We start from the raw sequence: 25,026 nt of genomic DNA on the forward strand, positions 1-25,026 counted from the left end.
TATGAACATCACGCCCTATCAGTGGTGCGGGCGTATGAGCATCACACCCGATCAGTGGTTCGGGCGTATGCGTATCACGCCCTACCATTGGTGCGGGCATGTGGCTATCACGCCTGCGCCACTGGTCGGGCGTGATACTCATACGCCCGAACCGCAGATCGGGCGTGATTCTCATACGTCCGACTGCGATTCCGGCGAATTTATAAAAACCCCCCACAGATTCATTTCGATCTAAAAATCAACGAAATAAAGCGGTAAATCTTACCACTTTAGCTTTTCCTTTACGGTTTCTGTCACCATCCATGATTCGGTTCACTAATTTGTCCGGATTTGAGCAAAAATCGTATAGGGTTCTTGAGAGGTTTTGAGTTTTTTCAAATTTAGTGCAAAGGGTAGTTCGGTCAATTCACGGGGCTAGAAGTATAAATTAGTGGCTAGGTTTAGTAACCCACTATATATTTCATGATGAATTTAGCCTCAAGATGCAATATTTTTTTTTTTTAATGTCTTCATATATATATATATATATATATATATATATATATATATATATATATATATGTATATTATAAAAAAATATAGGGTTAATTTAAGAAAAAATATTGTGGTTTCGCATTTTCACGTTTACAACTAAGAGAAATTTTCGCTCTAATATTTAAAATGGTGTTATTTTATACTTAATATTGGCAGTAAAAAATAATTTTATCCCTAACGTTGACAAGTTGGGTCAATTGGAGAAATTATTCTTCAAATATTTCATCGAATTTAAAAATATTAATTTCCAATTTTATTATTAAATCACAAAAAATATAAAATCTTTTTTTAGAATCAACTTATGTGCAATTGATGTAGAATAAAGAACACAATATCGGTGTTCGATGATAATATCAAAGATTGGGTTAAATTACACCATATTAAATGTTAAGGTAAAAGTACTCCTGTCTGTAAATGTATACCTTATTATTATTATTATTTGTACGAAATACACACGAAATTGTAATTTTGTCTAATAATAAATAAAAATAAGGGTAATTGTTTGGAATTTGTGATTGAAGGGATTAAATTGCTTTAGATTAATATCACGTTTTGGGTAAATTGAAATTTATCTGTAGAAAATAGAGATATTGTAGAACAGTATTATTTTTTTAATCAGAAACAGATCACTTGATGAGATTAATCAACAATGTATCTTTACACAGCATATGCCAGGCCAAAGGCGGAATATCTTCCTGAAATACTAGAGGCATAGGTAAATTACTAGCCCATTTAGCTAAAAAATGTGCAACTTGATTCCCTTCTCGTCTAATAAAAGTAAACACACATGAGGTAAACAACAAGGAGAGATGAGCAACGTCCTGATATAGGAAATGAAGAGCCGAAAGAGGGATGTCACCATTACGAAGAGTGTCATTCAAACAATTACTAGCCTGAATTTAAAGATAAAGAAATCAAACAATTTTTGTAATTCATTCAGCCAGAGCAAATGCAACTCATAATCACGGTTTGGATCGGAATCGTCTCCTTGTTGGTAAGTACGTAATGGAAGTGAATACCAATATTTTGGATTTTATTAAATACTTCACTAACACCAATTTTCCTCAATACTGTACAGCTGAAGCCTTTGTTGCTTACCAATATCAATTGGTTTTAGAGAGAAATTAACAAAGAGGAGGGAGAAGTGGAAAAAAAAATAAGAAATTAAAAAGAGATGGAGAAGATGGTGTATTTGATATTTATTTTTTATTTTGGAGTTTGTTTTTGATAATTAGATAATAAGGATGTTTAATTTATAAAATAAATAAATATAAGGATCAAATTAACTCTTTTCCCTTTGATTTTTAAGACCGTTAGTCAATTTGGTATGTGTTTGCTAACGGAATGAACCTCAAATACCATTTTGTAAATTTTTAAACCACAAGGGTGCGATCGAAAATAAGTGTAAACACATGGTTTATTTTAAAACGGAATTCTGGAGTTAATGACGGAGCGACAAATTTCCGGGGAAGATTTGGAAGTTTTAGAGAAATTGAGGGATTCATGGAATAGAATATTTTTCATTTCAAAAAAAAAAAAAAAAAAAACAGAGTATATTTTTGTTTCATTGATGATCAGCCCTTATGGTGGGACCCTTCATCGGACACTCGTCCAGTGGGGACACGTAGTGCGACCGGGCCGTTTTTTTTTTTTTTTATTGATGATCAGCCCTTTGGGCAATCAAATCAGTTTTAACTACTACTATTATTATTAGTGATGTTTATATATACATAAATAAATAGATGTTGTAGCAGTTAGCTAATGGTAGTAAGCTGTTAAGTTGTTTGTTATTAGCTATTTAATTACTAGTGTTTGGTAAAATTATATTGAATTGTTGCTGTTCGGATTTAAAATGTCTAAAATGAATATGTTTTAAATTAATCAACAATGAAAGTATAAAAGGAAAAATGTGAAAAAATGCCCATAAAATTGCTTTTGGCTACTAACATTAGGGGTATAATTGCACTATTATAGACGTTAAGGGTAAAATTGCTTCTAGCTACAAATGTTAGGGGTATTTTTGCACCTTATCCTAATATAAAATAAAAAAAATGTGTTACACAAATTAATAAAAATAATCTATATAAAAAGTAAAAAATTTATTGAACGCAATAAAACCTTATTCTTGCAGTAATCATGTTGTAGAAATATAAATAATGTTAAAGAATAAACATATTTTGTGGAAATAAGAAAGATAATTTGTCAATAGCATATAACTACAAACATCTGTTTATGAAAAGGTTCAAATAGGAGTTTTTCGTGAAACACTCTAGAATGCTGCAATTTCCAGAGAAATGCTAAACATTATGTTTATATAAACCTAACCAAACGCTATATTTCATGCGGTTTGGAGCGAAACGCTAAACGCTTCTCCGAAAAGCTGAAACAAACACCCTCTTAGTGTAGGTTTTTACAATTCTTCCTCCTTAATATTCCTTGCAAGGAATCCTTACCCTATCCGAATCCAACACATTAGTTTGTTAAATAAGTATTGGATCAAAAATACCAAGAAATGTTTTGATTTAAATAAGAGTCGACTCCGTAGATACTAGCTCGTTAATTGATATGATATGAATATAAAGTGGTGGAATCAAGGGGGCTAGCCGAGGATATCGCCATAATTTGGTCCAAAATAATTTGAGTTCGTCTGTCGAAATTTAGTTCAAATTCTACATTTAAAAACCATGTCGATCAATTCTCTATAAATATTGAATCGTAGTCCACTATCATTTATATGCTGCCCATGATGGCTCCGTCGGAAAGCAGGCACCGTAAAAAAACCTCCCAATCACTCAACTCTCCCATCAGACTTGATGGTTACTCTCTTGTTCAGACTTTACCATTTTATTTTTAAATATGGGTTTGGCTCTGATGTCTTTCATTTCCTATCCTTTGATTAGGATTTATACAATTATGATGTATTTTATTTATGATGCTTTGGTTAGGATTTATATGATCACAAGATCTATAAATGAAGTCCGGAAGTGTTTGTTTAAATTCTTTAACGAAATATAATTTCATGAAATACCTTGATATGATACACTTTGAAGATTAAGTCAATTCAAGAATATGAATTAAAGAGTATGTTTCTAGAAAGACATAAAAAAAATGTCAAATATAATGTAATGTCTCTTATCCTATAATAGGTGCATAGTTTGTAATATATAGTTAACAGAGCAAAATATTCCATATGCTTTTGATATTGGTTGTCTGTAATGGATAGTGGAGAGAAGCCCAATTACAAAGTTAAAGGGCATTTTCTATTCTAGAAGCCTAATTACAGAGCAAAATAAATCATTATCCATTAAGGTTGGCTTGAATGGTAAGAGCTTCAAGTTTCTTAAATTAGATCTCGAGTTCGAGTCTTAACATATCCAGAAAGCTTTAATTGGGAGATAATCTACCTAAAAGATGCATTACGATCCTCGAACTGAAAAATCGGATAACTATAAAAATAATAATTAATTCAATACTCATTATAAATTCCATAAAAAAAAACATTTATTCCGCAAAAGAATTAATTTAAAACTTATTATTATTTCATAAAATATATATTTTTTTTGTATCATTTTGTCCGATTTTTCGAGATCTAACTCAGATAAATATTAATACTTGAACTTAACTTAAACCGACTTTAAGACCTTTAATCACTTAAATCAATCTTAATTGGTAAATATTTTTAATGTTTAATGTTTCATTATTGTTTAATGTATTTTTTTGTAGTGTGAAATGAGGAATAGAATTTATAGGTTTTTTTTTTAAAATTATTATCGTTTTACTAAGGTTTAAAATGTAAATGATGATATTTTTCCATTTATGACAATATTGATAACAAACCAATATTGTTGACAACCACTCTAATAGTTTTTTTTTTTTTTTAATCACACTAATTTTTTTGGTAGGCAAAAGGAAAGAAAAAACAAACAAAATACCCAAAAAACTAACCCGAGATTAGTCTGGGAAAGCTAACCCCAACTCGATCATCTGAAAGCATAGAAAAAAGGAAGTCCGGAGGCGACGAGAACGTAGAGACTCCTAACATCCTCACATGGCCCTCAGCAGCAAGACGGTCAGCAACCCTGTTCTGCTCCCTGAAGACATGTCCAAAGTTGATGGTGTTGAAGGAAGAACATAACCTTTTGATCCTTTTTACTAAATTTTGGCTGCTCAAACATAAAGCTTTATTTTTAGAGATAATTTTAACTGCTTCTAGGTTGTCAGATTCCACGAGTAGACTTTTTAAACTCAGACTTTTGCCCAGCCTAAGCCCAGATAAGATTCACCAGAGCTCAGCAGTGAAGGAAGATCTCACTCCTAGGTTCTGAGCAAAGCCAGACACCCAAGCACCACCAGCGTCTCTCAAGACCCCACCAGCCGCAATCCTGCCATCCGACAGACAGGAGCCATCAGTATTTAACTTCACTGTCCCTTCACTAGGACTACTCCAACCCAATAAATGAATCACATTCATCTGGCTAGTATTAGATAAACTATCCTCCTTAAAGCTCTTAATAATAGTATTAATTTTTTTTTAGAGAAAAAAGCAAGTAAATTAGGAAAGACAATTGCTCCTTCTCCAAAAATATCAGGTGACAAACAACGTCAAAGAAGAATAACACCATGCTCCAGCTCAGGCAATAACAAACCCTTAACTCCATCTATAAATCAATCATCTATGGGGTCTAAAAATTATCTATGGGGTCTAAAAATGCCCGAAGGATTAATCCCTGAAAATTGACATATTCTCGATTTCGATCACCTAAATGGGATCTAATATTTACTATTACTCTTTTTTATTAAAAAAAATAAAATAAAAAACAAAAATTTTGAGCCTTTTTTCTACACAAGGCACACACAACTGTAATATATATAATATAAAACAGTAATGATAGAGCTGAGATGTCACGATCTCATTTGTTATGGATAAAAAATATAATATAATATATTAATTATATTATTATATTTATCTATAAAATGATTATTTAAACTAAATGTAAAAATAAAATAATAAAATTTAATTTCGATAAAACCTTTATATCATTAATTTTAATTATTAAATTACAATTTTTTTAATAATGGTAATCGTTTGCAATTTGTAATTGAAGCGATTGATTTGGTTTAGATTAATGTGAAACATGTTTCGGGAAAAATAGAGATATTCTAGAAAGTATCACTCCATATCAAGTAAATTGGCTTACTAGTGTCCTAGTCAGATTAGGAGTACCCAATCCAAAAGGTATAAATAAGTTACGCCAAATCAATAATAGCATCCTGAAACAATAGAAAAAGTGTGGCTATCCTAAATGGAAGAAGACATTGCTGCTGCTCAAATTATCAACCATCTTTCCAACCTCAAAGAGAAAAACCTGCCGCTGCTGCCTCCTGTTGAATCTAATGTTTACGGGGATAAAGAGCCGTGGCGTCTTTTCGACAAAGATGTCAATCAGATTCATTATGTGTTGGCCGAGTTGAAGAAGAAGAAAGGTGGAAGACTCATCCAAAGGACTGCCGGCTCCGGAACTTGGAGTGTTCTAAATGTTAAACAAGTTTATGATGGAGAACATCGTCTTATTGGGTTCAACAGATTGCTGGTTTTTAAAGATGAATCTTTAGATAATGGTTATTGGATAATTAACGAGTATTCCACTTGATCGAGTCTGACTATGTTGTTTGTGCTATAAGATACGTGGAACTCAACAAACGTATTCCTTAATTTGATCTCATATATGTTCGGTTCTCATAGGAAGCAAGATTGAGGATGGTTCAGTTAATTTTGTTGTAATGGATAGGAAGAAGTTGTTTGCAATAATTAATATTTCGATTTTCTGTTCTAAAGATGTTGGAATATATATTTGATGATTTTCTGTTCTAAAGATGCAAAAATTAATGTAGTTGAATGATTGTCAGTTAATTATTTTGATTCCCAAGTTTTAGTAATGGATTTTATTATGATATGATGGATGTTTTAGTAATGGTTCTATCATTGCCACAAGATGATCCTAAATTATGGGTATGCATTTGAAGATGATCCGACAGGTTTTTCAATCCGAATCTTTGAAAGTGTTTCGTAAATCTGTTCATAAAGCTGAAGCTATGAGGTAGATTAGCATATAAAAGATAACAACTTTTTCATTGATTTGCATCATCTCTTTTCTATTTGATCAATTTTATGCAATTCTTTTATATTGTTTCTGCGAAAAGTCTGGTGGAGATGGATAACGTCACAATGATCATTAGTCTCTTATTTAAGTTTTTTTTTTTTTTTTTTTTTTTTTTTTTTTTTTTTGTAAATTATAGATAGTCACTGTTAAATATTAAAAACATATTTATCAATATAATTAAGGGTAAAGTATGAAAATAAACAATGTGATTTGATACATTGTGGTTCATTCCGTTAGTAAAGACATTCAAAACTGACTGAGACTAACGGTATTAAAAAAAAAAGTCAAAAGGCAAATGCTAAAGAGTTATTTTGATCTTTATATTTATTTTATAAATTAATCCATTTATTATCTCATTATATAAAAAAAAAATCCTAAAACAAAAATAAAATATCAAATTCACCATCCTATTGACTTTGGCTTTCCACCTTTATGAAAAAATAAAATATCAAATTCACCATCCTATTGACTTTGGCTTTCCACCTTTATGAAGCCATCAATGTCTCCATCGCTATCCTCCCTTCTTCTTCGTCAACAGCTCCACCGGTATCCTCTCTGTTGGTTACTGTTCCGCCTGATAATTTGTGACCTGACAGATAATTTGGTGTTTGAGATAAGTAAGCCATTAATTGGGAATAGAATGAGCCGGAATGCAGCAGAGGTGTAATGCTGCTCTTGAGTTGAGCAGAAGATGATCAATTTGTAAGTTTTGTAATTTAAGTTAAATTGAATTTGTGTTTGTTGTGCTGGCCGAATATGATTGACTACGCATGGTACACAGTTTGTGCTTCTAAGCCATTTAAGTAGAGTAACGGTAGCTTCTTCATTGTGAATTAAAATAGAGAGGGAGAGTCAGAGAGAGGTTGAAAATAAATTAACGAAAGATGCGAGAGGATGAAGAGATGATAAATTTGATATTCTATTTTTGTTTTAAGGTTTTCTTTTTTTATGATAATTAAATAATAAAGTGGTTAATTTATAAAATAAATAAACATAAAGATCAAAATAGATCTTTACCATTTGACTTCTTACTTTTTTTTAATCCGGTTAATCAGTTTGAACAGTCTTTGCCAACGGAATGAACCACAAGGTACCATTTTGTAAACTTTTAAACCACATAATCTATGTTTGAAAATGACCCAAACCACAAAGTTTATTTTTTTTGTAATTTTCCCTATAATTAATACATAATTAAGATAATAACAATATAACAATGTATTGTTAAGGTTTCACGTCAATCTCTTGTTCTATGTTTCCATGATACAGATTTTTATTAAACGAGTTGATTTTAATATTAAATCAATAAAAAAGTTTCTTCTATAACATGAGTTGTAATTAATGAGTGGTAAAGATGTAATTATAGTGAAGTTGGAGTGAGAGGCAAAACTAATCCTTTACAGCATTTTAGAAACCAACACAACATGTGGGAATAGCTACATGGCGTGTGAGATCAATTTTCAGCAAATGTCTTTTTCTTTGTATTGGTATGTTCCCCTTTGGATCCAGCTTCTTCTACTACTCATCCCCTTTCGTCTAATCTGATGGGAAAAATGGACTAACAACGGTAACAACAATAATGCGGAATTAACCTTCGTTATTAATCCTTTCCCGACTTGAATGAATCTATGAGGAAACTAATTAGTAGAGCAACAAGCAAACACAAATGAAGCAACAACGATAGTAAAATGATAGCCACACAAACACAAAGAATAAGCACGATTTTTACATGGAAAACCCCCCTCAATGCAATGAGTAAAAACCACGGGGACCGTAGTCCGCTTGAACCTTCCACTATATCAAATAATAATGGGCAATACACAAGTTCATCCCTAGATAACACTAGAGGCATACAAAATCAATATACAATCTTGGAATTTCCCCTCAAGAAGTATGGAATCAATCACAACACAAAGAAAGGAAGAACCTCAAAGAAGTCACAAATCTATCTACAATCTTCCCCTAGTACGAACTGGTCTTCCAAGCCTCCGAACGACGATCGCTCAAGTGAAAACAGACGTACAGGTGTTAGGAAGCTCCTGTCCAAATTTCACGACGATGCAACGGTTCAATCTCCGGCTATGGGCAATTTCGTGTGGCTGGGCGAAATGGAAGAAGAATGCATTTTCACTTTCTCCTTTCTTTTGTGGTGGCCGAAAATTAGGTTCCTAAAACTCTCTTAAACTTACCCTTATATACTCCTAGGGTTAAAGCATGGGCCTAACCCTATCCTCATGGGTCAGAAAAGCCCAACAAATCTCCCCCTTTTTTACTATGAGGAGGAATCCGCCATCCCGACGATAGAGCAACACACCTTTAGCTTCTCCCTTGCTAAAGCCTTTGTCAACATATCGGAGCCATTATCATCGGTATGAACTTTGTCAAGTTCAAACATCCCTTCTTCAAGAGCATCTCTAATCTAATGATATCTCACATCAATATGCTTTGTTTGAGCATGGTAAGTAGAGTTTCTAGCAAGATGAATCGCGCTTTGACTATCACAAAGAATCACATACCGCTGATGTTTAAAGCTAAGCTCTTGCACAAACCTTTTCAACCACAAAATCTCCTTACCTACTTCCGTTGCTGCTATATACTCTGCCTCTGTAGTAGAAAGTGCGACATATTTCTGCAATCTTGATTGCCATAATATAGCTCCCCCTGCAAAAGTCATCAAATAACCAGAAGTAGACCTCAGGTTATCCTTATCTCCTACCATATCAGAATCTGTGTATCCAACAAGCACTGGCTTCCTATTTCCAAATGTAAGACCCAATTTGGAAGTACCCCGTAGATATCTGAATATCCACTTAACTGCTTTCCAATGCTTCCTACCCGGATTTGACATATAACGTCTAACAACACCTACTGCATGAGCTATATCAGACCGTGTACACACCATAGCATACATCAAACTTCCTACTGCTGAGGCATATGGAACTCTATCCATTTCTTCCTTCTCTTTCTCCGTAGAAGGGCAATCTTTTCCAGTGAGCTTAAAGTTGGTAGTAAGAGGAGAACTAACCACTTTAGCTTTATCTATGTTGAATCTGCAAAGCACCTTTTCAATGTACTTCTCCCGTGACATATGTAATTTCTTGGCAGATCTATCCCTGCTAATCTTAATGCTAAGAATCTGTTTTGTTGGCCCCAAGTCTTTCATAGCAAAAGACTTGTTTAACTCTTTCTTCAATTGGGCAATTCTTCCAGCATTCTTGCCAACAATTAAATGTCATCAACATAAAGCAACAAAATAACAAAGTCATCAGAGCCAAACCTCTGAATAAAAACACAGTGATCTGAAGTAGTCTTCTGGTAGCCTTGCTCCCCCATAACTGACTCAAACTTCCTGTACCACTTCCTTGGTGCTTGCTTCAAACCATATTGACTTTTCTGAAGTCTACACACATACCTCTCTTTTCCCTTCACCTGAAACCCTTCAGGTTGCTCCATGTAAATCTCCTTATTTAAGTCACCATGGAGAAATGCAGTCTTGACATCCATCTGCTCAACCTCCAAATCAAGGCTAGCTGCTAAACCGAGAACAACTCTGATAGATGCCATTTTCACAACTGGAGAAAATATCTCATCAAAGTCAATACCTTTCTTTTGACTGAATCCCTTGACCACCAATCTAGCTTTGTACCGTGGCTGTGAAGAGTTCTCTTCTTGCTTCTTTCTGAACACCCATCTGTTCTTCAAAGCTCTCTTGCCCTTAGGCAACTTCCCCAACTTAAAAGTATTATTCTCATACAAGGACTTCATCTCATCTTGCATGGCATCAATCCACTCTTTCTTGTGCTCATCTTCCATAGCTTCTGCATAACTCTCGGGTTCTCCCCCATCAGTCAATAACACATACTCATCTGTAGGATACTTGGTAGAAGGATGACGATCTCTGATAGACCGCCTAAGTGGAACAAATGGTGGAACATCTGGTACTGGTAACTCCTCATGGATAATCTCATCCATCTCTTCCTGTTGTGGAGCATCAACATCATCAATACCCTGTTGGTCATCATTCTGAACACCATCTCCTACGTCAACATGTCGAGGAGGAACTGGATCCAAGTCAAAAAGGCCATCTGTCTACTGAGGAGCTGTCTCAACCTTATCAAGAAGATCATCAATATGCTAAGGAACTGACTCTGTCTTCTCAACATCTTTCAAAGTCTGATCTTCCACAAAGATAACATCTCGGCTTCTCACAATTTTCTTCTGAATTGGATCATACAACTTGTAACCCAACTCATCTTGTCGATAGCCAATGAACACACACTGCCTAGTCTTCACATCAAGCTTAGATCTCTCATCTTTGGGAATATGCACAAAAGCCTTGCATCCAAAGACACGTAAATGATCATAAGAAACATCTTTGCCGCTCCATACCCTGTCAGGAACATCAAATTGCAAAGGAAAAATAGGTGTAAGATTTAGTACATGTACCACAGTATTCAAAGCTTCACCCCAAAATGATCTAGGCAACCCTGCATGAGACAAAATGCATCTGACTCTCTCAACTAGAGTCCTATTGGTCTGTTCTGCTAAGCCATTCAACTGTGGAGTCTTTGGAGGAGTCTTTTGGTGCTGAATACCCTGCTCTCTACAATAACCATCAAAGGGGCCTATATACTCACCTCCATTATCTGAACGGATACACTTAATCTTCTTCCCAGTCTGTCTCTCAACTAATGCTTGAAACTGCTTGAAAGCATCTAACACTTGATCTTTTGTCTTCAATGTGTACACCCACATCTTTCTTGAATAATCATCGATGAATGTAACAAAATAGAGAGACCCACCAATTGTCCTAGTTGACATAGGACCACACATATTAGAATGAACCAGATCAAGTATCTTCTCCTTCTTATGAGGAGGATGACTCTTAAATGAAACTCTGGTCTATTTACCAGCCAAGCAGTCAGAACATTTCTTCAATTGTATATTCTCCAACCCAGATAGCTTCTTCTTCTTTGACAAAATAGACATGCCCTTTTCACTCATATGAACAAGTCTTTTATGACACAAGTCAACCACATCATAAATCTCCACCGCATTAACAATGCTCTTGGAGATCTTTGGATGTGTAATGTACAACTTAGAGTTCTTACTTCCTCTTGCCACAACTAAAGAACCTCGAGTGAGCTTCCATTGACCATTACCAAAGCTGTTGTGGTAACCATCATCATCAAGCAAGCCTATAGAAATCAAATTCATTCCCATATCTGGAACATGTTTCACATTATGTAAAACCACCTCCATTCCAGTGTCAAACTTCAAACAGACTTCTCCAATACCAACAACCTTTGATTTTCCATTATTTCCTATATGAACATCACCATGATCACCTGGTGTGTAGGATGAGTAAAAATCTCTACGTGATGTAACATGACATGCATAACCACTATCAACAACCCAACTCGAATCATCATAGGCAACATTAATAACATCACAATCACCACAAATCAGGAAATTATCAGTAGTAGCATTTACCTCGGCTTTCTCATTACCAATGTCATCTTTCTTCTGATTGTTTTCAGCACCTTTCTTGTTGTCTTTCTTCAGCTGTCTGCAGTATCTATTGGTATGCCCCTTCTTGCCACAATGGTAGCACTCAACATTGTCAAACTTACCCCTAGAACTGCTGCGATGTTTCCCTCTGTTACTCGGACCTCTGCTCTGACTTCTCCCCTACCTCTTTGTGACTAAGACATCTGACTGTGAAGAGGAACCTTGTGACTTTCTTCTAATCTCTTCATTCAACATGTTTCCCTTAGCCAATTCCATGGAAATAATCCCATCTGGTGCAGAGTTAGACAATGACGTTCTAAACGTCTCCCAAGAGTCCGGTAATGTACCAAGGAGCCATAAAGCCTGTACCTCCTCTTCAAACTTGATCCCCATTCCAGAAAGTTGATTTATGATTCCCTGAAAGGCATTCAAGTGATCTAACAAAGGAGCCCCATCTCGGTACTTCAAATTCATCATCTGCTTTATTAAGAACAACTTGTTATTCCCTGTCTTTCGAGCATACAATTGCTCAAGCTTGTTCCACAAATCCTGTGCATTTGCTTCTCCACTAATATGATTCAAAACATTATCATCCACCCACTGTCTAATATAACCACAGACCTGACGATGCAAAATAGTCCACTCAGACTCTGACTTACCCTCAGGCCTATCTTTACTGAACACTGGCAGATAATAATCCTTCACATAAAGAAGGTCCTCCATTTTCCCTTTCCAGACATGGCAATTTGAACCATTTAAATTCACCATTCTACTTGTATTAGCCTCCATCATTCAAACAAATCCAACAACAACAACAGCCAAGCTCTGATACCAATCTAAAGGAAAAAACGGACTAACAACGGTAACAACAATAATGCGGAATTAACCTTCGTTATTAATCCTTTCCCGACTTGAATGAATCTATGAGGAAACTAATTAGTAGAGCAACAACCAAACACAAATGAAGCAACAACGATAGTAAAATGGCAGCCACACAAACACAAAGAACAAGCACGATTTTTATGTGGAAAACCCCCCTCAATGCAAGGAGTAAAAACCACGGGACCGTAGTCCGCTTGAACCTTCCACTATATCAAATAATAATGGGCGATACACAAGTTCATCCCTAGATAACACTAGAGGCATACACAATGAACATACAATCTTGGAATTTTCCCTCAAGAAGTATGGAATCAATCACAACACAAAAGAAAGGAAGAACCTCAAAGAAGTCACAAATCTGTCTACAATCTGCCCCTGGTATGAACTGGTCTTCCAAGCCTCTGAAGGACGATCAAAATGGTGAAAACAGGCGAACCGGTGTTAGGAAGCTCCTCTCCAGATTTCACGACGATCCAACGGTTCAATCTCCGGCTATGGGCAATTTTGTGTGGCTAGACGAAATGGAAGAAGAATGGATTTTCACTTTCTCCTTTCTTTTATGGTGGCCGAAAATTAGGTTCCCAAAACTCTCTTAAACTTACCCTTATATACTCCTAGGGTTAAAGCATGGGCCTAACCCTAATTTGGATCCTCATGGGTCAGAAAAGCGCAACATAATCGACTAGAGACCTGTATCATTCCATAATAAGCGATGGTTGATAATACATTTGCCATCTGAAAATTTTCATTTAATCTTTAAAAAAATTTCATTTTGAGGTAGTTATATATCAAATTTGGTAAAGTCAATAAAAATGAAAATTTTGTCAACCACATGGTTTGGATAAAAAAAACCACAAGTACCTATCTGTAAAAACATGAAACCACTTAGTATTTATTTAAAATTAACCCTTATCCAAATAGGCTAATTCCCGCTCACGACCCATATTAACAAGGGAGCATTTTTTCTTTTGACTAATTATTTTAGGGGATATTATAATCTTATTGTTTATTGTTAAAGTTGTTAAATATTCTATTAAACACTATTCCAAATTTTTAGAAGAAAAGAATTAGAAAAAACAAGCTTACTATTACATTTAATAGTAGAGATGTATTGGAGTTTGGTTGCGTTATGGAGGATATCCGTATTCTCCTTCAAAATTTTCAATATTGTTATGTGACTTTTGTTTCGCGATTAGCGAATGAGGCAGCTCATGTTATGACATAACTCTCGTTCCAATGCTAATCTGTTTACTACTTTAATTTTCTCTAGTATTTTGGTTCCGGAGATTTGTAAGAATGCTTTTGAGCTTTGATTAATAAATTATCTTCTTTGTTCCAAGTTGCGAAATCAGGACTGTTGGAAGGAGAAGCAATTAATGTGGTTAAGATACTTTGATAAATATTGTCATTGTGTTGTGTCTTTGGAAGCAGCAGAATGAGATAGTTTGGGAGAAGCAACAACTCAATCCAAAGGCTATCTTTTAGTTGGCTAGTTTAGACTTGGATGATTGGAAAGCAGCTCAACTGCTGAAGCCGAACCCTGGCCCTTCCATTGTTTCTGGTCCAATGGTCTGGCAACGACCAGTGGAAGGTTTCTTAAACCGTAATGCCTATGCTGGCATTTTAAGGATGAGAGGTATAGTTCATTTGGTTTTCTTCTCAAAGATCATCTAGGTTGTTGTTTATATGCTTCACATGCGGCTTTAGGTGGGTTTTTTTAGACAATTATGGCGAAAGCTTTAGCACTTCGTTATGCTTATCTTGGATCAAACTGTCTAATCGAATTAATGTCATTATTCTTTCAGATTGTTTATCAGTGCTTCAAGCCATCTTTCAACCTTCTCTTTAGTCGTCTTACTTACCAGATATTGTTAGTGATTGTGTTTATTGTTTACGAGACATAGACAATTGATCAGCGAACTCAACAACCCAATACCTTGCTCGAGCTGTTAGTTGTCTGTTCGTGGACTACGGGCCTGTCCACCTTTATTCCTTAGCGATGTTCTTCTTGTTTGGATTATCAAACAGAAAGGTGTTGTTTGATTTAAGTGCTGAAAAAATAAGTCCTGAATTTTAAGTGTTGAATATTATAAGAGCTGAAAGTATTAAATGAAATAACTTTTACAAAATATTAGTTGATAATGTTTAACTTAAAATGTTAAGTTAAATATTTTAATTTATCATAATAAGTGATTTTTAAGTTATTATGATAAGTTAAAATTATTAAAATTTTTTAATTTAATTGACTAATTTAAGTGGTGAAAAATAACTATATATTATCAAACACATTTAAATTAAATAAGTGTTTAATATTTTAATTTAATCGATTCTCAATATTATCATACAAGGGCTAATTTTTGTTTAAAAAGGTTTGAAAATAATAAACCACTTATATACGGGTTGCCCTTTCTGTATGACCCAAATTATAATGATTTTTTTGGGACCTAAAATTCTTTAATTTAATTTTCTAACAGGTTTTATAAAATAATTTTTTTGGCCCAAGATAATTGTTTGTCCACAGTAAAACATTTCAATTAATTAAGTTAATTTATTTCCTAATTTATCTTTAATTTGTTTACAAATATATGGAGATAGAAATAGAAATTGCAATCCTGGCTCATCTTAATCTGATTGTTAGCAGATTTCTTTACGTATATAGTCTATATACACATATTCATTTTTGCATTATAACATTATAATACATTTTTACATTTTAATCTAATCTTTTTTTCTATTATAAAAGAAACCGTACTCAATTCATTTTCCTTTAATATAATTAATACCTAATTTCATATTTATTGGGTTTCAGATAGAAGAAAAGTACTCTGAAATCTTAGTTTTCCATTTTTCTCTATGTCAATAATTATACAAGTATTCTCAAATATTACGTGTTGATTTTTTCTTTTTTATAGTATTGAACTCCAAATAGTTATGTCCAACATCATAAAATATGAATCAAACATCATAACTACATCAATATAATGACGAATTATAAAGGTTAATTTTACGGTATAAATACCTCTGGTAGGATTCTCAAGTAGAAACCCTAATTGTCAATCACAAAGAAGAAATCTGAGATATATGAGAGAAATAATTTTCTGTTTTTTAGTTTTACTGTAACTTGATTTGAAAAATAACATTTCTATAATGAAACCCAAGTCTTTTCATTCAATCGGATCGGGTCTCATCAAAGGCGATCCATCCGAAATATTGAACATATAGTTTTTTTTCTAAAGAGCAAATATAAATAGTTGGATTAGAATTGAAAAATAATTGCTAATATTTATTGTGAAAAGAAAACTATTAACAGCAATAACAACAACAACAACAAAAATTGAATAAAATAAATTAAAAAAACGACTAGAATTTTAGGTATTTATGCTAACTCGGCATTAAAAATATTCTATTGAACCCTTAAAATTGATGTATTTGTACTATTAAACCGCTTAATTCCAAAAGATTTAGAATTCTTTATCACGTCGTTCGTGAAATAACTTTTTCGTGCGTGTAACGAAAGATTTAGGAGGTTAAATTATAGAATTTAGTGGGTTAATTGAAGATATTTAAAATTAAAAGAATCAATATCACAAATATTATAAGAAGTTTTATTTTAAAATTTTAAAATGTGTAATTTGATATCCCTAATTTGAATGCATGAGTAACTTCCCTCCTCTATAAATACCATACAGTAGCCAAAGAAAAATCAAAATAGATACATTTGTTGGATATATAATAAAGTAATTATGGCAACAATTATCTCTCAAAGTTCATATTATTTGTCTGTTAATCTCTCAATAATTCTTATGTTGTTCTTGAACTTGAATTCCTGCTGCTTCTGTTTCAATATTTCAAACAGACAATCATGGTCTCCTGCTCGAGCTACTTGGTATGATCCTCGCAATGGTGCTGGAAGCAATGGTATGGTCCAGGCGGGAATACTTACCACTATACTACAACGACTTACCAAATTAATTATGTATTAATTAAGTTAATTTTGATTTTAATAATGTTTTTTATAGGTGGAGCTTGTGGGTTTCAAGATACTGTGGAAATACCTCCATTCTCGAAGCTGGTATCAGCTGGAGGTCCTTCTTTGTTCAAAGCAGGCAAAGGCTGCGGAGTCTGTTTTCAGGTGCAATTATGCTTTAACAGTAGTGCACACCTAGATCCTGATGACCAAATGAATTTGGTCATTCACCGTTAGAACCAAGCTTATCAAATTTAAGCCTTGGGATGTTTTGTATCTCCACCACATGATCCTAATAAGCTTAGATCTAACGGTAAATAACGAAATTCACTTGGTCATTCAGGGTCTAGATGAGCATTACTGAATGCTTTAATTAAGGTTTATATTCTAATTAATTTCTAATTTCATTGGAAATCTTCCTCTATGAAACGTATAAAACACAAAAGCCCATGAGAAAATATTGAAAATTACGACCAAATTTGGTCGTTAATTCTGTCATTTTTCTGAATCTGCGACAAATTTGATGTTATGGCAGACGACTTTTTCATCCCTGATGTTTTATCTCTAAAACAATCTGTTTTTCTTACTAAAATTTTCCAACGAGCCCTTGGATTTATATCTAGTTCCGATGTTGAGCCCATCGTAACATTATTAAAATTCCATTAATAGTTAAGAGTTATTAGGAATTGAACCGTGGACTACTTATTCTAAAAGACTCTAATATCATATTAAGAAATTAATTGATACGGAAACTTAAATGGATAAATAAAATCTAAGAATAAATTTTCTTATTATTTCTGATTTTTATAATTAATTTTTTTAGGTGAAATGCACAACAAATTCATTATGTTCAAGAAAACCGGTGCATGTAGTGATTACCGATGAGCGTTCCGGTTGCACTGCCAAGCCGTGCATTTTGATTTGAGCGGTACAGCTTTTGGAGCCATGGCTATTTCTGGTCACTCTGATCAACTTCTTAATCTTGGAACTTTACAGATTCAATATATTAGGTAATGTATTTCTTTTCTGGGTAAATAATTTATTTGTCCTTATATTTTACTTAACATACTGTTTAATTATCGTATTTAAATAGTACAATGTTTAGTTTAAACTTTTGTTATATTTAACAATTTAGTTTTTTAAATATTTAAATTAAACATTTTAGTTTCTTTATAAGGAACCAACTTTTAAATAGATCAAAAAAATTAAGAACTAAATAATATATTATTAAAATACGATGTTAGCTAAAAATTAGCATCAAAATTCTTGAAAAAAAAGAAGACGAAATTGAACTCGGATTATATTTACTCTGATATGATATACACAATTTTTGGGCATATACTTCCAACCCAATTTTCACAAATTTAAATTTCAAACTTATGACCTATATGTATGGTTCATTTTCATTAAAAAAAATTTACCCCACCTACTGTCAAAAACCAATAATTTAAATTACTAAAATATTTTTATACATAATATTTTTTTTGACAAACAAACGGGTAATGATGTTAATTTTTTACTGCTAGAACTAACACTCATTGACTAACAATATTTAACTAATTAATACTTAAATTAAAACACTATTTGGCTCATAGGATTAAAGCTGGTTGGTCGAAGTGGAAGAGTGCTACGGGTTTCCTTTGTGATCCCGGCATGCCTAATAGATTGAAGGGAAAATTCTACCGGACGGCAATTAGACCAGCATTGTTATATGGTACGGAGTGTTGGGCAGTGAAACACTGCTACATCCATAAGATGTCGGTGGCGGAGATGCGTATGTTGAGATGGATGTGTGGTCACACGAGAAAGGACCGGGTGCGTAATGAAATAATTAGGACAAAAGTAGGGGTCACATCTATTGAGAATAAAATGAGAGAAAACCGACTAAGGTGGTTTGGCCATGTGAGACGTAGAGCGCTTGATGCGCCGGTTAGGAGAACCGAAGAGTGGCAAAGGGATGTAGTGGTGAGGGGTAGGGGAAGACCTAAGCAAACTTGGAGGAGGGTGATCGAGAGTGATATGAGTTTATTGGGAATTGAGGAAAATATGGTAGTGGATAGGACGGAGTGGAGGGAGTGAATCTGTGTCGCTGACACGACTTGATTTTCACGGTTTTATATGATGGTTCATGTTAGCCGACCCCGAATCATTTTGGGACTAAGGCTTTGTTGTTGTTGTTGTAGTATTTGGCTCCTAACATATCCAAAATGTTAACACCATAAGGTAATGTTTGTCTGATCAATCAATCCAAAATATTGGTATTTACTTATTGACATATTATTTGGTTATATGTTCCCTTTAGCCTACTTAAAATTGCAAAAATAGATTTTACTAATTTTAAATAGGTTGGAAGATAAATGTTACCAAATAATAGATTGGAAGACGAAATAAGTATTTTGGATAGATGAGTTGCCAAATATTACCAACTATCAAATATATATATATATATATATATATATATATATATAATCAACATTATAGGTCATGACTCGAATAGTATTTTATGTCTTAATACTTTATTTTATTAACGATGATGTGGCAAGCAGAGTTCCATGCAACTTTCGCGGAACAAAATTGGCATTCCACGTGGATTCAGGGTCAAACCCCTACTATTTTTCTACCGTAATTGAATATGAAAATGGAGACGATGAAGTTGGTTCAGTTGAATTACAACATGATGGTTCGAGATCATGGCTTCTAATGAGTCAATCATGGGGCTCGGTTTGGAAACTCAACTCTGGTTCAGCTCTCACCGGCCCGTTATCTCTCCGGCTAACTTCTCTCGAGTCCCACAAAACCATTGTTGCAAATAGAGTAATTCCAGTCGGTTGGAAGCCTGGTCAGACTTACTGATCCATTGTGAATTTCCCTCCGACCTAAGAATTGAAATTAGTATAATGTTAGGTGCCGTTTGGTTCGCGGAATAGAATGAAATGGAATAGAATGGTTATTCCAAAGGAATAGAATAGCAAAGAATGGAATAGAAATTCTTATGAATTACTATACCTATGTTTAGTTGGTGGAATAAGACAGAATGGAATAGATAATTTTTTTATTAAAAAGACAATATTATCCTCAAATGTAATTTCTTATTTCTTTTAAAATTTTAATTTTTGACTATAAATTGTTCAAATATTTAATATATATTATTTTAAAAAATATATAAAAAATAGAAAAATGGAAAACATGAAAGACGAAAAAAACACGAAAAATACATTAAAAACGAAAAAACAATAAGAACATGAAAACGGAAAAATTGTAAAAACACGAAAAAATAGAGGTAAAAAACAAAATGTAAAAGCGCAAAAAAAAACATTAAAAACACAAAAACAAAAGAAAAAAATGAGATAAAAGTGGAAAAGGGTGAAAACGCGAAAACATATAAACGTATTAACACAAAAAAAAAACACACACGCCAAATATGAAAAAACACAAAAAATGTGCAAACCGTAAAAAACACAAAAACATGAAAAAAAGTGGAAAACACAAAAATGTGAAAAAAAATGAAAAACATGAAAAAATCGAAAAACACGAAAACATGAAAAAGTGTTAAAAACACGAAAAATGCGTTTATAACGTTTTTTTTTATGTTTTTTCGTGTTGTCCAAGTTTTCTTGTTTTTTCCGTTTGTTCACGTTTTCGTATTTTTCACGTTTTGTCATGTTATTGTGTTTTATTTTGCATTTTTTTTATTTTTCACGTTTTAGTTTTTCGGTTTTTCCCCTTTTTGTTTTTTTTTCGCGTTTTTGTATTTTTCGTATTTTGTTACTTTTTCGTGTTATTCACGTTTTTCCATGTTTTTCGTATTTTTTCATATTTTTGTGTTTTTAACGTTTTCGTGTTTTGTTTGCGTTTTTCGCATTTTCATGTTTTTCACATATTGTCACGTTTTTATGGTTTAGCATTTTTCGTATTTTCGTGTTTTTATTTTTCACGTTTTTTAATATTTTGTGTTTTGTCACTTTTTCGCGCTATTCCTATTTTGTGTTTTTCGTGTGTTTGCTTTTTTTTTGCGTCTTCGGGTTTTTCGCATTTGTTCACGTTTTCATGTTTTTCGCGTTTTTTTATTTTTTGCATATTCTCGTGTTTGTAACATTTTCACATTTTTCGTGTTTCATATTTTTCATATTTTTACATTTTTTAACGTTTTCGTCATCTTTCCATTTTTCACGTTTTATATGATATAAATTATGGATTGACCAAAATTTATAAGATTTGGGAAAGTGATTAGAGAGAAGATTGAGGATTTAATGGAGGATAATTTTGTAAATTACAAAAATATAATATTAGGAATAAGCTATTCCTAACCTAAATTGAAGAATAGTTATTCCATGAAATCAATGAATAGGGATTCCATGGAATAGCTATTCCATAAAAAAAAAATCAACCAAAGGTGGGAATAGCTATTCTTTAGGAATAGATTATTCTATTCCCCTCTATTCCGCGAACCAAACGAGCCCTTAGAGTTTCACATAGGAATTTGCAGATTAGAATTATATAATTTAATAAATAATTTCAGGTGATCAAATGTATTAATTATTTGATCTGTTAAAGCATAATATATATATATATAATATATAGTTCTAAAATTTGCATTTCTGTTTGACTATATATATAGTTATTTATTCATTGATTACGATACGAATCTCAACTGCTTTGGAATGAAATTCCTCCGATATATGAAGTGACTGTTTGGTTCAGCTGTTAGCTAATAGCTGTTACGGTTGCTGTTAGCTATTTGCAGTTGCAGTAAGTTATTAGTTGTTGCTGTTAGCTGTTTGTTATTAACTGTTTAATTACTAGTGTTTAGTAAAATTATATTGAACTGTTGTTGTTCGGATTTAAAATGTCTAAAATGGACAAGTTTTAAATGAATCAACGATGAAATTATAAAAGGAAAAATGTGAAAAAATGCACATCACGTTTACAACTAGAAATAATTTTACTCTTAATGTCTAAAATGGTGAAATTTTACCCATAACGCTGGCAGTTAAGAGCAATTTTACCTTTAACATTAGCAAGTTGGGTCGATTTCAGATATTATTAGAAAACATATATATTTTATTTCTTATTATACACCAATTGCACATACCAGTAGTTCTAAAAAAGATATTTTATATTTTTTTTTGTGATTTAATAATAAAATTGAAAATTAATATTTATAAGTTCGATGAAAATATCAGAATTTTTTTGTCCAACTTGTACAAAAGACAATATTGGAGTCTTTTTGTAGCTTATCCTATTATAAAAAAAAAATATGTTACACAAATTAATAAAAAATAATCTAAGTTACTGTCTTACATGGAGCATGGTGACATTTTCTTTGCCATTATCTGTCACCAAGTTTGGAAGTGGAGAAACGAGAAGATTTTTGGTTATAAAGCTGTGTTTATGTCAAACTTAGCTGAGTTCTTTTCGAAAAAACTCTCCTCTATTATTGATAGTTTCAAAGGAGAGTCCCTTGCCAGATCTTCCCAGATTAGTGATGTCCACCTCGTGAGTTGGAGCAGGCCGAGAGAGGGGGTTGTGAAGCTGAATACTGATGGCTCCTTCCTCAGCAATGGTAAGATTGATGCCGGAGGTGTTCTTAGAGATGCGGGGGGCGCCTGGCTTTCTGGGTTCACCCAGAATTTGGGGTTGGGATCTTCCTTCTCAGCGGAGCTCTGGGGCATTCTCACTAGTATCAAACTTGCTAAAAGGCTGGGTGTTAAGAGGCTTTTGTTGGAGTCTGATAACATGGAGGCCATCAAAATGATTTCTGAAAATCATGCTATGGGTCTTAATAGCCGCAACTTTATCAAAGCAATTAAAAGGCTATGCTCCTCCTTTGAGATCTTAGAGTTCAGTCACATTTTCAGAGAGCAGAACCGTGTTGCGGATCGCTTGGCGGCGGCGGGCCATGAGGGGATGTTAAGTGTTACTACCCTTACTGTTTCCCCTATCTTTCTTTCTCCTCTTCTTTTAGAGGATAGGATTGAGGTTAGCTTCCCTAGGCTAATCCCAGCGTAGTTGTTTTCTGTTTGTTTTTCCATTCCTTTTTCTACCCAAAAAAAAATAAAAAATAATCTATATAAAAAATAAAAAATTTATTGAACGCAACAAAATCTTATTTTCCGGTAATTATGTTGTAGAAATATAAGAAGGATAATTTTGTCAATAACAACTAAATGCAAACAGCTGTTTACGAAAAGCTCCAAATATGAGCTTTTCGTGAAACGCTCCAAAACACTGCAGTTTCCAGAAAAAAATGCTAAATGTTGCGGTTATATAAACCTAACCAAACGCTATATTTCCTGCGGTGTGGAGTGAAACGCTAAACGCTCCTTCGAAAAGCTGAAACAAACACCCTCGAAGAATGAAAACAAAATTAGTAAGAGTTGAATCGGTATTTAGGGTTTTAATTAAAATTTGGGTCTTAAATTTTATTTTATTTTTGAAAAAGTACAAAAATAAACTTTGTGTTACATTTGTTTTCGAACAACACTCATGTGGTTTAAAAGTGTGCAAAATTGTACATTGAGGTTCATTCCGTTAGCAAACACATACAATAAGCTTATGGTGTTAAAAGTCAAAGGAAAAAGAGTTAATGTAATCCTTATATTTATTTATTTTATAAATTAACCCCACTTATTATCTAATTAAAGCATAGGGCTAATTTCAACATAGCCGCAGAAAAAAGGTAGCTAGTCTACGGTTTACAAAATGGAGAGGATAGCAGCTGCTGCAGGGTTTGGTTTCACTCCAAGCCACGAAGATATCATCAATCATCTTTCGAAGACTCTCAAAGGGGGAAAGAAGCTGCTGCTGCCTCATGAATCTGATGTTTATGGAGACTCTCAAAGAAGATGCAATATTTGATGATTTTAACTTCACTTCTTTTTTTTGTTAGGTCTGCAAATTTTTTCTCCGATATGGTTCCCAACTTTGGTTACTTCAAACAGCTGTATGTTTATGAACAAAGAAACTCGAAAAAAGGAAAATTAAAAAAAACAAAACGGAAATCTGGAGCGACAAATTTCCAGGGAAGATTTGTAAATTTAAGAGAAATTGAGGGACTAATAGAAGAGCATATGTTTTTGTTTCATTGATGAGCTGCCCCTAGGGAAATCAAATCAGTTTTCTGTTAGAATTAACTACTATTTGTGTGCAGGGGCGGAGCCAGGACTGAAACGTCGGGGGCTCTATTGTACGTAGATTTTTTTCGTACAACGACTCAAGAATTTGATACCTATTACAAATTTATTTTTATACAAAAGTTGTTTTGAATTTTCTTTTTCGATATATTCATTGTTCACTAGTAATTGATTGAACTAAAATTTTAAAAATATCTACATATCAACAATGAGGGCGAGCCTTGGCGCAACGGTAAACGTTGTTGTCGTGTGACCAAGAAGTCACGGGTTCGAGTCTTAGGAGCGGCCTCTTGCCAAATAAATTGGTAGGGGAAGGCTTGCCCCCAGTACACCCTTGTGGTGGGAACCCTTCCCGGACCCTCGCTCAGCGGGGACGCGTAGTGCGACCGGACTGCCTTTTTTTTTTATCTACATATCAACAATCCAATTCAATCAAAATCCCTAAATATCACTAATTTAACTCAATTCACCAATTTAATTTAATCAAAATCCCTAAACTAAAATCACTAAATATCACCAATTCAATACAATTCAATCTAATTTAATCCACCAATTCTCACTAATTTAACTCAATTCACCAATTTAATTTAATCAAAATCCCTAAACTAAAATCACTAAATATCACCAATTAAATACAATTCAATCTAATTTAATCCACCAATTTAATTTAATCAAGATCCTTAAAACTCTATCACATTATCAATTGAATTTAATCAAAACACCCAAATATCATAATTTAAATTAAAGTAAATATAAATATCTAAATTATACTCTAAATTAGAAATAATTAAACCCTAAATTAGAAATCTCTAAATTAAATCATAAATTAGAATTTTCTAAA

The 25,026-nt window shown here is 33.3% G+C and overlaps 1 pseudogene; it reads left to right on the top strand.

The window, feature by feature from the left end:
• The first annotated feature begins 16,828 nt into the window (after positions 1 to 16,828).
• LOC136216671 (putative expansin-B2) lies at positions 16,829 to 19,932 on the top strand (annotated as a pseudogene).
• Positions 19,933 to 25,026: the final 5,094 nt, after the last annotated feature.

This window comes from Euphorbia lathyris, chromosome 2, assembly GCF_963576675.1.
Source record: "Euphorbia lathyris chromosome 2, ddEupLath1.1, whole genome shotgun sequence".
NCBI lineage: Eukaryota > Viridiplantae > Streptophyta > Magnoliopsida > Malpighiales > Euphorbiaceae > Euphorbia > Euphorbia lathyris.